This window comes from Convolutriloba macropyga, chromosome 9 (assembly GCF_964194025.1).
Source record: "Convolutriloba macropyga chromosome 9, txConMacr16.3, whole genome shotgun sequence".
Classification (NCBI taxonomy): Eukaryota; Metazoa; Xenacoelomorpha; order Acoela; family Convolutidae; genus Convolutriloba; species Convolutriloba macropyga.
The window spans coordinates 13,281,220-13,296,474 of record NC_134476.1 but is presented as its reverse complement, the minus strand read 5'-3'; the positions used below and the strand labels follow the sequence as shown (position 1 = coordinate 13,296,474).

Genomic DNA, 15,255 nt, shown 5'->3' with positions numbered 1-15,255 from the left:
CTTGTAAGAACTTTCAAGTTTCTTGCAAGTTCTTACAAGGCGATGCATCGTCTTGCAAGTTATTCTTCTAAAAACTTGCAAGTTCTTACAAATTAACCATTCGACTTACAAGTTCTTACATGTTGACCATCTTTTGCAAGAAACCTGCAAAATCTTACAAGTTAACCATTCGGTGTCGACCCGGGAATGTAGTTATCAGAAGGGATTAAGATTTCAAAGAACAGTTCCTGATTAAAGACCTGAGAAGGAAGCCCTTGAGAGAGACCACTGGGCTAATGGTTTGTTCATGTCCAGTGAGAGTTCAGTGTTCCGACCAATTCCATTCTTGCGCGATGTTCTAAAAGACGGCAGACACATATTTGCTGTTTGCATTATGTCATGCGCAGAAATTTTGGAATTCAGGTATGCAATGTTTTCTTTCCTTCTTTTTCTGCATAAAAAGTATTAGGAGGAACAAAGTATTAGGAGGATTTTTTTAAAGAAATTTTTAAGATGAATTAATTTTAGCAATTTTAGTAAAATTTTTAAGCAATTTTAGCAAACTTGCATAGCCAAAACGCTTGTCCTCAAAATCTTTTAATCTGTGTAGGGAATCAACTAATAGTAACGTTTAATATTATTAATAGCCGCACAGCGATAGCTGGGGCTATTATTGGCCTTCTCTTGGTTTTTTTTACAATTCAAAGAATTTGAATTGTATTGGGGCGCTGTCTTTTTTTTTAAGATCTGTTCACACATTTTCATGATTTTTGAAGTCAAATTGGAGTGGTGATTTTGGTCACGCCGAAACAGGAAATGGAGCGAAAAAGCGAGTGGTTTTGTGGCGTGAATTTTTTCGCTCTAATTTTAAAGTAGAGTGAGAAAACAGTGTTTGAACAAAAGTTCGGTTTCTCGGTAGTGGTTTTTTGTTCACATGCAGCAATTTAACTCTGATTTTTACTGTTTTTTCAATTTTTTGGATCGGATTTTTTTTCTGAATGGTTTTCCCAATCCATTCACAGCTCATTCTGGACCTAGTTTTTTGTTAGAATCAAAATTACATATCTCACTAGTAGTTTTTTGTTCTCCCTAGCATCATTTTGACATTGATTTTGTGTTTTTTTTTTTGTTTTTTTCATCTGATTTTTATAGAAATGGTTTTCCCAATTCACCCCTTGTCCGTTCTAGGTCTAGTTGTTTGTTAAGTCAATGAAAACTCTTTGAATTGTACGTCAGGACTTGTCCTGCTATGTTTTTTATTTCGTCGTCATGATTTTTGTTACGACCATATGACATCACAGCAACTTTTTGTTCATTCGTTCATGCAATTTCAACTGAATTGCATGTGTGACGTCATTTTTCGCTCTTAGTGGAGCGAGTTTTTTTGTTCATGTGCGTGATTAAATTTTTGGTCACACTTGACTTAACTCACTCGCAAAAATGACTTCCTCACTTTAAAATTGACTTTTATTTACTTTAATTCAAAGAGATAAGGTCAAATGGGTGTGTGTCACTCTAAATGAAGGTTATTCGAGATCAGCTAATAGAGGCAGAAATAACTTGTACAGATTTTTAATCAAAATATAACAGATCAGCCTTCAATGAAAAGACGAATTTTTTTGGTCTGTCTTTTTTAATGTTTTTTTTAGACTGCCGATCTACGAATCTATTGCGGCTATTTTCTGGCAATCTGCCAGCTATGTTTCGTATTTCACATCTTCATGAAATCACTGGTAGAACAGCAAAATTTCCGAGAAGTGAAAAGTTCCCTCAATGAGTCCCGTCAATGATTCATGGTGGTTTGACACACGCACACAAATTTCCAACCAATTAGCGCGTCTTCATTAAATGATTCTGTACTTGCTACACATCATTTCCAGTATAACCAAAAATGTAATAGATGAGATGTTACCACACAGGCATATACGTTATCTACCGATGGGCTTCTATGAAATTATTATGATCAATAGAACTCTATAGAAACTCCACGCCGGAAAATCGAGTTTTATAGAATCCCATCACACGGTGAACTAAATTTACGCTAAGTAGAGAAAAAAATGCAGAAACTGCGATTACAATAAATACATCTGGGGCATGTTATAAATTCCCAACGTGTACTCATTCCCACAGTCTCTCGTTGAAGAGCAAGAAATTGTACATCTGACTCACCTTTGAAGTTGATTTTGTTCCCAGTTTAGTTTGAGGACTCTAATATGAGTATTGGCCGAGCAAAATTTCATCAGATCATTTGCTAGACTGCATTCTTAACAGGAACCGCAAACCTGAAGACTAATCGTTGAGGTCATAGCGGTAATAATACTTCGAGAGCAGTAAAATTGAGGGTTGTTTTTTTCATGTATGGGAAAAAGGTGTCAAAAATTTTGGCTAAATGAGTATTTTTTTACTTGCTGAATTTTACAGCAGTATTTCTTATTGCAGATTGTCTCTTTAAGATGGTCCCAACTCGACTATATGTATTTACTTCTAATATCTTTTCGCGACGTGTTGGCAAACCGGAGAAATTGAGAGGATTTTCTGAGGACTTTGCCTGTTTTCAGTTTTTCAGATTGTTTCGACGCCTTTTTGGTCAATTTCAGAAATTTGAGCTCAAATTGAAAAAGAACTTGCTTAGTTTCTTCGCTTTATTCTAATTTCATTTCATTTTATTTCATCCCTTAGAGCATAGTTTTTGAGGACAAACTTTTAAAAACTAAATAGTTTTCATTGCCAAATTTTCTTCAGTTGAGTTTCAATTATTGTAAGCTTATATTGAAATCCGCTTCTTTTTGCAAGGCACTGCATAGTTGAGTAATCGAAAACGATCAGTTTATCGTTTTCTACTGAATAACCAAAAAATTTCGAAATCTTCTTAAAAATCTGTTTTATTGCCAACCAGACTTTGAACTGTTTGTGTTTTTCGAGAATTTTCCACTTTTTTATGTGTTCAATATCTCAGTCAGATAGACCTTTTATTGTACAAATGCGACTCACAATTTTGATCTTTGTTGAGATAGGTAAAAATTTTTGGTGATTTTTTCTGGAAAAAATTTAAGTGATAAAAAGAGTTTAAGTGATAATTTTTTTATTTTTAGGGTTGTATAATTTTGAATACTGCTTTTGTTCTGAGCAAATTTAGAACAGTTTTTAATCAGTTTTTGTTTGCAATTTCCTGCAACTTGATTGGTGCTGTTTAATAGCCGCACAGGGATAGCTGGGGCTATTATTGGCCTTCTCTTAGTTTTGGCCTTTACACATTTTTATGATTTTTGAAGTCAGGAGTAGGGATTTTAGTCACGCCGAAACAGGAAATGGGGCAAAAAAGAGTGGTTTTGCGGCCTGAAATTTTTTGCTCCAATTTTTAAGTAGAGCCAGAAAACGGTGTTTCAACAAAAATTGGCTTTCTCGCCAGTGGTTTTTTGTTCACATGCAGCAATTTCACTTCGATTTTTACTGTTTTTGGATTTTTTGGCTAGGATTTTTTTCCAAAATGTTTTCCCAACCCATCCATAGTTCGTTCTAGCCCTAGTTTTTTGTTTGCGCCAAATTTCCATTTCTCGCTAGTGGCTTTTTGTTCACATGTGGCCTTTTGACATTGATTTCCTTTTTTTAGATTTTTTAATCTGATTTTTTAGAAATCGCTTTTCCAATTCACTTATAGTCCGTTCTAGGTCTAGTTGTTTGTTTAGTCCAGACAATCCTCTGAATTGTGTGTCAGGACTTGTCCTGCTATGTTTTTTGTTTCATCGTCAAGATTTTTGTTACACCCATATGACGTTACAACCACTTCAAATCTGCTTTTTGTTCATTCGGTCAACCAATTTCAACTAAAGTGCGTGGGTGACGTCATTTTATGCTCTTAGTGAGCGAGTTTTTTTGTTCATTCGCGTGGTTAAATTTTTGGTAACACGTGAATTACCTCACTCTCAAAATGACTTCCTGACTTTGAAATTGGCCTTTCTTTTCTTAATTCATGGAGAAAAGGTCAAGTGAATGTGTGTCACTCTAAATAAAGTTTATTTGAGAGCAGCTAATAGAGGAAGCAATAACTTATACATATTGTTAATCAAAATTTAACATCTCAACCTTCAGTAAAAAGACTAATTTTTTGGTCTGTCTTTTTTACTGCTTTTTAGACTGCAGATCTACGCAGTTATTGCGGCTTTTTTCTGACAATCTGCCAGCTATGTTTTGCATTCTGAGAATTTCTTATTTTCTCAATTTTTTGAACTAATTTTGTTGCTTTTTAAACAGTAGTCTATGTGTTTATTGAAGAAAACAACCACAGATGCGAAGTCTGAAGTTCTGACTATTGTTATTAGAAAAATTAGTAAGCTAGAAAAACTACACTTGAAAGTAAACTTTTCATCAACCTTTGCAACGTTCGTGGAGTTACATAAGACATTAAAAAACTCAAACAATAAAGAGATCTAATTTAAAAAATTTATGAGTAACTTTTGAGGAATCTTAATTTTTAAAGTCTGGTGAAGAATAGATTGCGATATAGTTCACTGTTTGATAACTCTAGTGTTGTTATCAATTAGGTAGGTAATGACAGTTTTGCAGCCAGCTTCGTAACATCGGGTAGTTTCCGGAGTTTTTCCGGCTAGGTTTTAAGTTAGTGGAAAAGCACTATGTCTATCACTAGTATGTAAATAATAATGTACAATTCTTGAACAATATTTCTGAAACGTTTTTCTGGATCTTGTTAGAATTTTGTATTTATATAAAAGTATCAAGAATAACCGACAGTGTTCGACTTTTCTGAAGTGATTCGTATCGGGCAATGGGATTTTGGTTATTATGATGTTTCGCTGTTCCATCAGCAGATTTATTAATTTCTATGGATTTACGCTTCAGGAAAAAAGGTAACTCGGTATAGGCCTCCTCGACTTATGAAAAGATCATGCTCTATACAGATGTGGTATGAAAGAACCATGCTTGACTAAATTTTTATAATTTTTTATGAGAAGACTTTTACCTGACATGTGCTGGTCCATGTAATTATAGTCATTAATGGACCCCCCCCCCCCCCCACACACACACACACACAGAGACACAATATTCAGTATCGGACACTAGATTTATATAAGCTTTTCATAACTCGAGGTCTAAACTTTGCTGATTTGTGACTAATCGCAGTTTATGTCACAAGTCACAAGGTAAAAATTATTGTAAAGAAATCACTAGTACGGGAAGAAAGTTTTGAATTTTTTATCAGTTCAACCAACGTTCTGGAGCACGCACATGAACAGGGAAAAGTGGACAATTACGCATTTGCTTCCTTATTTTTCTTCTTAGTGTTCTGGTCTATTCTCAGCACCGTAATCGACAGTCGAATTGAGAAGTATTCTGATATGACGAAGAGATATGTTACAAGACCAACAATTGTTTTGGGGTGCATCATTATCCGCTACTGCAACTATTTACAGCATCATTTATACTTTTAATTGCTCTTGAACGAAGTTCATAGCAATTCTTGAAAACGTGCTGGTCTTTTTTAATAGCCGTACAGCGATAGCTGGGGCTATTATTGGCCTTCTCTTGGTTTTTATACGACTCGAAGAGGAGTATTTGTTTTCTCTCGGTCTTTTTTTACAGGAAGTAGTCTTGTTCACGCGGAATTTTGACCTACAAGCGAAAGTAAGAAAAGCTGTCATGGTGAACAGATTTTCGCTAAGCGAGAGAAGTTTTTTGATCATGCGCTGCGTTCAGTGAATGACTTTTTGACTTTGAAAAATGTTCCTGAGAGAACGGCGCATATAGATAACTGTATGCGCCTGTTTTTTCGTCCATTTGGCTCAATTTTTTTTTTACTTTTAATTAGGTTTATTTGTAGAAATTGTTTTTGATTGATGATGCATTAATATATAACTTTATGAAATTGATGCCTCAAAGTTTTGCAGAGCCTGATAATTTTCAAGTGTAACATGGGCTCATATTTCTCAATTTTAAAGTTAATTTTTGGATTTATTTTCGTTATTTTCTTCATGTTTGGATCTTCGAGCGGACTTCTTTTCTGAAAATTCAATGTATATGGCAACGTTTGGTTGGCAATTCGTGCATTGAACAACTCTTTTGAGCGTGATTTCTTTTTTGTTTTATCATACTGTACACATACTAACATTTTTTTGCATTTTTAATCCATTTTTTAAAAAAATTTTTGTTGTTTTTTGGTTTTACCTAGAAGAAAAGTATTTCTGTGCACAGCCAGTGGTTTTATTTTTTTTTATTAATAACTGATTGGTTTTTTTTTGACGTCTAATCTTTGAATTTCAAGGGAAATTTGTTTCTTAATTAAAATTTTAATATATTTTTATATATAATTTTAATATTTTGACAATTCTTTGCAAAGTATTTTTATTTTAGCGATCCTCTGTTACTCAAGTTTTCATGTTTTTATTTCAACAGAAGCATGGCTGCGGCGTACTGTTTTTGAACTATTATTGCTTTATAGATATATGTACTTAATTTTGTTTCGATATTTTTTGGAGTTTATTTAAAACAGACTGTAAAAGTCAATGCCGCATGTGAAAACTGTGTTTAGGTCAAACGGCTGGACTAATCGAAAAGCAAAGAAGAGAGACTGATTTTTTAATCATATCGTTGAAAACCATTGTATATAGTAAAGGCGAGAAAATTAGTTGTGAAAATAATTTGCTGAGAGAACAAAATTTTTTGATCAGGTTCGTCTTTTTCAAAATATTATTTTAGTTTTGTTTCCAACTTTTCAATCAAAGGTGTTTCTCACAATGATTTTGATTTGTAGTAGTGTGTTTGGAAGCACTTTTGACCATCTGAAGCAAATATTACAAATTTAGACGCGGTCTTCATCTATTTTTTCAATTTTGCCTATTTTAAGCTTTTCTAGCATTTTTTGTATTTGTCTTGAATTTGTTTGTAACATTTGAGGAGTTGTGTGGTTGAAACTAGTTGTTGTAGTAATTTCGGTGGTCGTTCACTATGAATGATAGTTTTTAAATTTTGTGACAAATTGGCTAAATTCGAGCAAAATTTTGCCGATTTTTGTTGCTATGGTTCTTGACTTTCTTCTTACCTTACGTTTCCTGCTTTTATTTTTTCGCAGTCAATTCTAAGTTGAGAGTTATTTTTGCGACTATGGACCGACACTTGAAATCTAGTCATGATACTTTTTTCAAACATACATCTTAAAAATTTTTTCACTTTGTTCTTAGCGGTTTCCAACAGTCAGTTGATTTTTCTCTCCCGCGTTTTAGATGAGGGACCTGTCTGGCAGACAAAGTTTTAGAAATTGTTAGACGAATAATGGTTGGAAGAATTGTTAAAGCTAAATAGGGCAATATCACTTAATTAAATTAAACAATTCTAATTATTTTGTTTTTTGCTCTTCTTATATTTTAATTGTTGTATTTTTACTTCTGGTTTGGTTGGATGACTGATGTACGAGAGATTGTTATCAACATTTTCTCAATAATGTTTCGGGAATTGCATTTAGCGTTTGCAAAGAGTTTTTTAGAGAATTTTACTCGACGGTTTTGTCCGTCATCTCCTTTTCCTTTCGAGTTTCTTTTTGTGACCCCATTTTGTTCGGGTTGTCTGTCAACTGTCAATATTTTGATGCATATCTGTAACAGGTTCCTGTATCAAACTATCTATATAACATGTTCCTTTTGAAATAGTTTTTTCTGGAGCTGCCACTTAAGTTGAAAATTATCAGGTTGTGTTTCGGTTTTTGTCAAATAGTTTTCTCGTTTTTTTTCCTGTTGTTTCAAAATGCTTAGTATAATTTTGTGAAATATGCATTAGATCAGTGAAGACGATCACTTTTCTACTTCGAGTCGTTTCCGGAATTCTTCTGGTTGTGTTTTTTTTTATTTCGTCATCATGATTTTTGTTACGACCATATGACGTCACAGCCACTTTTTGTTCATTCGTTCATGTAATTTCAACTGAATTGCATGTGTGACGTCATTTTTCGCTCTTAGTGGAGCGAGTTTTTTTGTTCATGAGCGTGATTAACTTTTTGGTCACACTTGACTTACCCCACTCTCAAAAATGAATTCCTCAATTTGGAATTGACTTTTATTTACTTTAAATCAAAGAGATAAGGTCAAATGGGTGTGTGCCACTCTATATGAAGGTTATTTGAGATCAGCCAATAGAGGCAGCAATAACTTATACAGATTTTCAATAAAAATATAACAAATCAGCCTTCGATGAAAAGACGAATTTTTTTGGTCTGTTTTTTACTGTTTTTTTAGACTGCCGATCTACGAATCTATTGCGGCTTTTTTCTGGCAATCTGCCAGCTATGTTTATGTAAATTGTTCGATTGACCGTTTTGTGCTTTTCTTCTAGAACATTCTTCGACTTCGCAAGTGATTTTTTTCATGCTTTTGTTCTTCATTTTTGAGTGATCTCTACTGTTCTCACTCCGAAGTAAATTAAAAACGGTTGCAGCATAGCAACATAGACGGCGACTGCAGGATAGCAGGACTGATAGCCGAGTGGGCAGTGCTTCTGGTAAGGGATCGGCCCATGGTTGGAATCCTCGTGCAGTCAACTGTTTTTGCACGCATAAAGAAAAATTGATCTAGGCTACAGCCCTTGAATTAATTAGCTTCACCTGTCGTTCAAGAGCAATTCTTCTGCATTAGTCGGTATATGTTATCTTCTGCCAACCGTGTAATTTCAATTAAAAATAAACTTTTATCTGCGATAGAGTCATTACATGCGTAAAACTCGAAAACAACCCAAGTTGAGGTCCCATCCTGAAGTGACCTCTGATCATAACAAATCCAACGCACACAGTTTTTTTCCATGACCAATTTTACAGGGTCTGGGATTCGATTGGAGCGCACAATAGTAGAGACCAGAGACCAGAGACAATTTCGAGCGTATTCTCCTATTTTTGAATTTTTGTTTTTTTTTACCGAGGGCTGTTGGCTCTGCATTCTGATCAGCAAAGCAGCATTCTGATCAGAGACATAACTAGAATTTGATGGCTCTGATCAGAACCAAATTGGTCCAGCTGATAGAAAATGCCGGTCTCCTTAAGAGGAAATTTTCTTTAAATGTAGAACATGACGTTTCTTATGGAGCGCCGTCTAAATTCATCCAATTCATCCAAAAAATATGCACTAACGATATACTAAAAAATTTTTCTCTGCAGTTAGGTTTCTGTATTAGCAATATTTTCAGAAAGATCTTTTCTTTAGATGAATTTCAAACTACAATCATCAATTTTTATGAAATGAATATATTGTAGCAAAATTATAGATTTTCGCTAATAGTGGAAAGCATTCACTGATAAAACAATTTCGAGCTCAAATGAGTATCATGAGCACAATAGTCTGATCATAAGTTATTTCGAGCGCAAAATTGTCTGGACGATAATCTGGGTTTAGTCTGGGCCATGGGAGAACAATGGTCTGGACAATGGTCTATTTTCGGTCTGATCAGAGGTCATTTCCGTCTGGCAAGGTATGACTAGAGACAGTTTCGAGCGCACTTCGAGCGCACACGGCGTTTTGAGCGAACTTTAGTCTCATCAGAGGATATTTGGTCCGGGATGATCTGATTAGAGGTTACTTTCGTCTGGAACGAGCTGATTAGAGGCCACTTCCAGATGATACCTCAACCTGGGAAAATTTTTAGCCTTTTTTAAAACTGGTTGTGGCTCCTTAAACGCTAATATCAACCAAAACAATTGTTAGCCAATCTGAGGCGCATAACGAAGATAATGAGCCAAGACCAAGATTTAGCTCGTTTTGCCTTGAGGCCCTTGTTTGCCTAGTTTCTAAAGTAGCTATAGCCATGATCAAACTCATTCAAAGACTGTCAGCCATCATCATACCTAATAATCTTTTTCTATACGGGCTCTTTTCACTTTTTTAAAAGCCTTCAGAGCGTAATAGCCTTTTATTTATCAGCAGAATCATTATAAATTTCTTTCCTACCTAAAGCTAAACAACAGACTAGAAACCTTTGGGACACTCAAAATAGTGATATTTTGTATCTTTTCTGTTTTAAGCCCAAAGTATTTCAATGGATAGTCAATGACGGCTATTTTTGGGCGATTTGCCAGCAATGTTTCTGATCCGCCATGATCACGCCCAGTCAGACGATAACCGGTCAAACTCATATTTTACCTAGTTTTAAGTTTTTTTTCATGACCAAAATTACAGGATCTGGGATTCGGTTGGAGCGCACAATAGTATGATCAGAAATCACTTCCGTATGGTAATGTTCTGAAAAGAGCTCATTTCCGTATTGTTTGGTCTGTTCAGAGGCGGATTCAAGCGCACATAAGTCTGATCAGAGAAGATTTGAGCGTAATTGGGTCTGACCGGAGACCATTTCGAGCGTTTTTTCCTATTTTTGAATTTTTGTTTTTTTACGGTGGGCTTTTGGCTCTGAATTCTGATCAGCAAAGCAGCATTCTGATCAGAGACATAACTAGAATTTGATGGCTCTGATCAGTACCAAAGTGGTCCAGCTGATAGAAAATTCCGGTCCCCTTAAGAGGAAATTTTCTTTAATTGTAGAATATGACGTTTCTTATGGAGCGCCGTCTAATTTAATCCCATTCATCAAAAAAATATGCACTAATGACATACTAAAAAAAAATTTCTCAGTTAGGTTTCTTTGATAGCAGTACTTTCAGAAAAATCTTTTCTTCAGATGAATTTCAAACTAGAATCACCAATTTTTTTTTAAATGAATATATTATAGCAAAATTTCGTTCATAGTGGAAACCATTAACTGATCATAGTAAATCGAGCGCAATTGAGTATGATCAAAGGTGATTTCGAGCGCACAATATTCTGATCAGAAGCGATTTTGAGCGCAAAATTGTCTGGACGATGGTCTGGGTTTGGTCTGGGCCATGGTAGAACAATGGTCCGGACAATGGTCTATTTTCGGTCTGATCAGAGGTCATTTCCGTCTGGCAAGGTATGACTAGAGACAGTTTCGAGCGCACTTCGAGCGCACACGGCGTTTTGAGCGAACTTTAGTCTCATCAGAGGATATTTGGTCCGGGATGATCTGATTAGAGGTTAGTTTCGTCTGGAACGAGCTGATCAGAGGCCACTTCCCGATGATACCTCAACCTGGGAAAAATTTTTAGCCTTTTTTAAAACTCGTTGTGGCTCCTTAAACGTTAAGATCAACCAAAACAGTTGTTAGCCATGCTGAGGCGCATAACGAAGATAATGAGCCAAGACCAAGATTTAGCCCATTTTTCATTGAGGCCCTTCTTTGCCTAGTTTCTGAAGTAGCTATAGCCATGATCAAACTCATTCAAAGACTGTCAGCCATCATCATACCTATTAATCTTTTTCTATACGGGCTCTTTTTACTTTTTTAAAAGCCTTCAAAGCGTAATAGCCTTTTATTTATAAGCAAAATCATTATAAATTTCTTTCCTACCTAAAACTGAACAACAAACTAAAACCCTTTGGGACACTCAAAATAGTGATATTTTGTATCTTTTCTGTTTCAAGCCCAAAGTATTTGAATGGATAGTCAATGACGGCTATATTTGGGCGATTTGCCAGCGAAGTTTCTGACCCGCCATGATCACGCCCAGTCAGACGATAACAGGGCATACTCATGTTTTACCTAGTTTTAATTCTTATTGTTTAATTGCTCTCAAACGAATTTTGTAGCAATTATATTAGTCCTGTCGGACTTTTTATGTATTTTTTCGCTTGACCAATTATTTGTCTGACGCATTTGAATTTTCGTCCTCAAAAACGGGATAAACAGGTAGCACAAGCGGGCATTAAGTGCTTTTAGAGCCTTTCAACTCACTAATCTTCAAGTATGAGATTCACAGAAACTGTTTTGGAGACTTATACTTATGGTGCGAAGGGTGATTCTTAGAGATTGACTCACCCTGTTGCCCCTCCCCCCCCCCCCATTGTTGTAGCCCCATCAGCCCCCAGTGCCCCCCCCCCCCCGCTGCGCTCACTTACTTCCCTTCAATTAAGCTAAAGCTAGCCCCACTCAACCGTACCTAGCTACTGACGAAGCCAACCGCTCCCCGGTCGTTTGAGAGCGATTCGCCCGACGTTAGTCGGTTATGTTTTCCTACCTTTCTTCATGCTTGCTCTTTTTTTCCTGGCTCAAAAAAATTTCAAGGGATCCTGCAATATTATTAGACCTGTAAATTGTACATTACTGCACTAAAATGTCATTTCTTTGTTTCCAGTACATTTTCTAAAGAATTTAGTTTTTCTCATCTTACACATCTGTTGAATTAAGGAATTATGGCGTATTGAAGAAAAAGCGATACTAGCAGTTCGTTGAGTTTTTAATCTTTTATTACGGCCAATTTTTGACTCCTACGTTAAGTTCTTTGCTAACAGATTCGTCTCATTGATACAACTTTTGCTTTATGCAACGTCTCTCGTGACAGCCTGAAAGCAACATTTTTTTATTTCCTTTTACAAAATTTACAAAATTAGAAAAATTTGAAGCCGGCCAGCAAGAACTGTGAAATGCCTGTTTCACAGATCTAATCTTTGTAGCGTTAATTTTTATGAAATTTTTCTTCGAATTTTTCTTCAACGTTGGTCGTAGGCTTAAGCACAATTTTTAGCAAGAAATTGCAGTTATATGAATATTCATAAAAAACCGGAAACTTAAAAATTTCACACGCAGTTGGTTGCCCTTTACAATTTTTATGACAACTATTTTACCCTTTCTATTTATTTTGATGTGATTTTTCATAGTCTGTTGTGTTGATGTGTTTCGTTTTGATGATAGAAACTCAAACCCTATAGAAACTCAAATTATAGAATTCCAGAGCATAATATTATTGCGCTGATCTGTTTCTGTTTGAGCTCTCTGAGACACTTAAATAACGATCATTTACCCCCCCCCCCAATGTTTCGACGAGACTTTTTCACTGCTTGGCCAATATTGATTGTGCGCAGAAAAATCTTGAACAGCTTGACAAAGGCCGAAACAAACAATAGCATTTTAGCAGCCTCTATTTTGCCTCCTCAGTGTTAGGTTGGCCTCCTTTGCTTGATCGATTTCTGTCTGACGCTTTTAACTTTTCATCCTCAAAATCGGGATACACGGACAAAGCCTGGATCTCATTAATTGGCTCAGCAGCTCTTTTCGAACTTCATTAGTCGCCAAGTGTACAAATCACCGAAACTGCTCAGAGGGCATAAAATCATGATGTAAAGGGTAGTTTTAGCGACTTGAGCCCCCCCCCTTCTCCTCCTCTCTCGTCCACTTCAAAAATTCAGAGCGTTTTTTGAGTTTCAATGCCGCACAGAAACGCGATCCGTTTGAAAATGTTTTGAATTTTGGAATTGATTGTCAATTCCAATAATGTAAATTTTTGTTCCAATAAATGCCACATTTATCTCGAAATACTTATTTCAATTTTCCACTTTTTGAAAGAAAATGCAGTAACGAAAGATTTTCAACTCAAGATGTGGTATTATTTTGTGTCTAATTGATGCTGTGTACATGATTTTAAACGAGACTATTCATCGATCATTCGCAGCAGCTGCAACCATTGTCACGGTTCAGAACTTCTTCAGGGAAATGTTTCCTTCACCAATCAATGATGATAATAGATCTATACATTTCGGCCCCCATGGGTCCAAACACCCCCCCCCCCCCCCCCCTCCAAAAAAGGACCCAATCTGAGCTTATTTGACCTCCGGGGTACTAGTTCATTATTTGTGACATGTTTTGGCATGATTTACAACCACCCGGAAAAGTGGCTAAAAATTAATCCCGAAAACGCGGCACGTTTATGAAATTCTACGAAATTTAGAGTTTTCACTTGAAACTTTTTCAAAAGTTGGTTTGGACTTTGGAATCAAAAACCACCTAAGTCTTGACCAATCAAAATGGGAATCAAAATTTTTCGACAAAAACTTCTTGTCTTGTTGAAAAGTCTTGTTGACCAAGATTTGTTAGACTTGTAATCAGACTTGCCCATTACTGAATAAAAGAAATAGGACTTGCATTTAGACTTTTAGACTTTATCAGAACTGATATAGATCTGGAGTTCGATGGGTGGGGGGGGGGGGGGGGGATAGCTGAACAGATATGGATTCTCTGCCATGTTTCGAATCTGAATATATGCAGGAATTAGTCCCAGATCAAAATTCGATATGTCCATACCTAAATTACACCTTTTTTCGACTGGACTGTTCTGGATATACCAACTTTAGGCATGGGACCAGCATCGCCTGGCCAATTTTATTTCTAGATCTCAAAACATACCTGACGATAACTATATAGTCTCGCCCAGTCAAACCTTTACTGTTAAAACTGAGGAAACATCCCCCGTTGTGCAGACAGTACCAATACTACAACGGGCCCGTCAACCGGATTCTAAGAATCAAGCCCACAAACAATCACAAATGTCGAATTTTCTGTATGATATATGTCTTTGCCCTGACTTTGCTCATGGGTTGCTTTTATCACACAACCAGACGCTTTGTCCGAATTGTTGTCGTCACTTCTAAAATTCTGTTTGCGACCGGAAGTATTATGCGGACTACTGCTTTGTGTCTGTTTTACTTGTGGGAAGTTCAGTCTATCAAGAGTTTGACCAGGGCAAAAATCAAACTAATTTGATTTGTCAAGAAAACGTCACCATGAACGAAGAAATTCAGCTCAAAAAATTGTAAGAGTACTATTATGAAACTCAATGATTTATTCTGTTATCGAAAAGAATTCAGTACTGGTTTCTGTATGCGAAACAATTGAAACATTATATATTTCTGTTATATATATTTCTGTTACATTATATATAAAAAAGATCTGAAAATTTTCGATTTTTTTCTAATTGATGAAGTTATAGTAATAAACTGCTCGCAAATTGGATTTTTTTAATTGTGACTATTGATATTGAGTCATAACCATATCTGCGTCCGCCCTTTAAAAAACTTTAGTGGTTTTTGTTTTTTTTGCTACTGTGACTACAGAATGATGAGAACAGTAGGTCTTAAATAGCAGTAATATATTAAAAAAAACAGAACAATGTTTTGCAAGAATTTCGATTTAAGTTAGCGCTGTACACAGGTCTAGACCTCGACTTATAAAAAAATGCCCGAGCAAAAACGTTATGAGAAAACCATGCTTGACTCAAACCTTCCATGAAAAGCCTTAAGCTCCACCTAACTCTTCATCTTTAGCTTGAATTAACTTACTGATGCTGGACCCTAACTCAAACGAAGTCTCGGTGCTCTACTTAAGCACGACTGAAATTATTGATGCTCGACTATAGAGCGACTCAATTTTTCAAGCTGAAAA

At 35.9% G+C, this 15,255-nt stretch overlaps 1 long non-coding RNA gene across 1 annotated transcript; it reads left to right on the top strand.

Moving 5' to 3' along the window:
- The first annotated feature begins 242 nt into the window (after window positions 1–242).
- On the top strand, window positions 243–13,526 carry LOC142346053 (uncharacterized). The gene is made up of 3 exons (XR_012759382.1): window positions 243–402; window positions 5,198–5,374; window positions 13,416–13,526. It is a non-coding gene; the product is annotated as an uncharacterized LOC142346053 (long non-coding RNA).
- The last annotated feature ends 1,729 nt before the right edge of the window (window positions 13,527–15,255 follow it).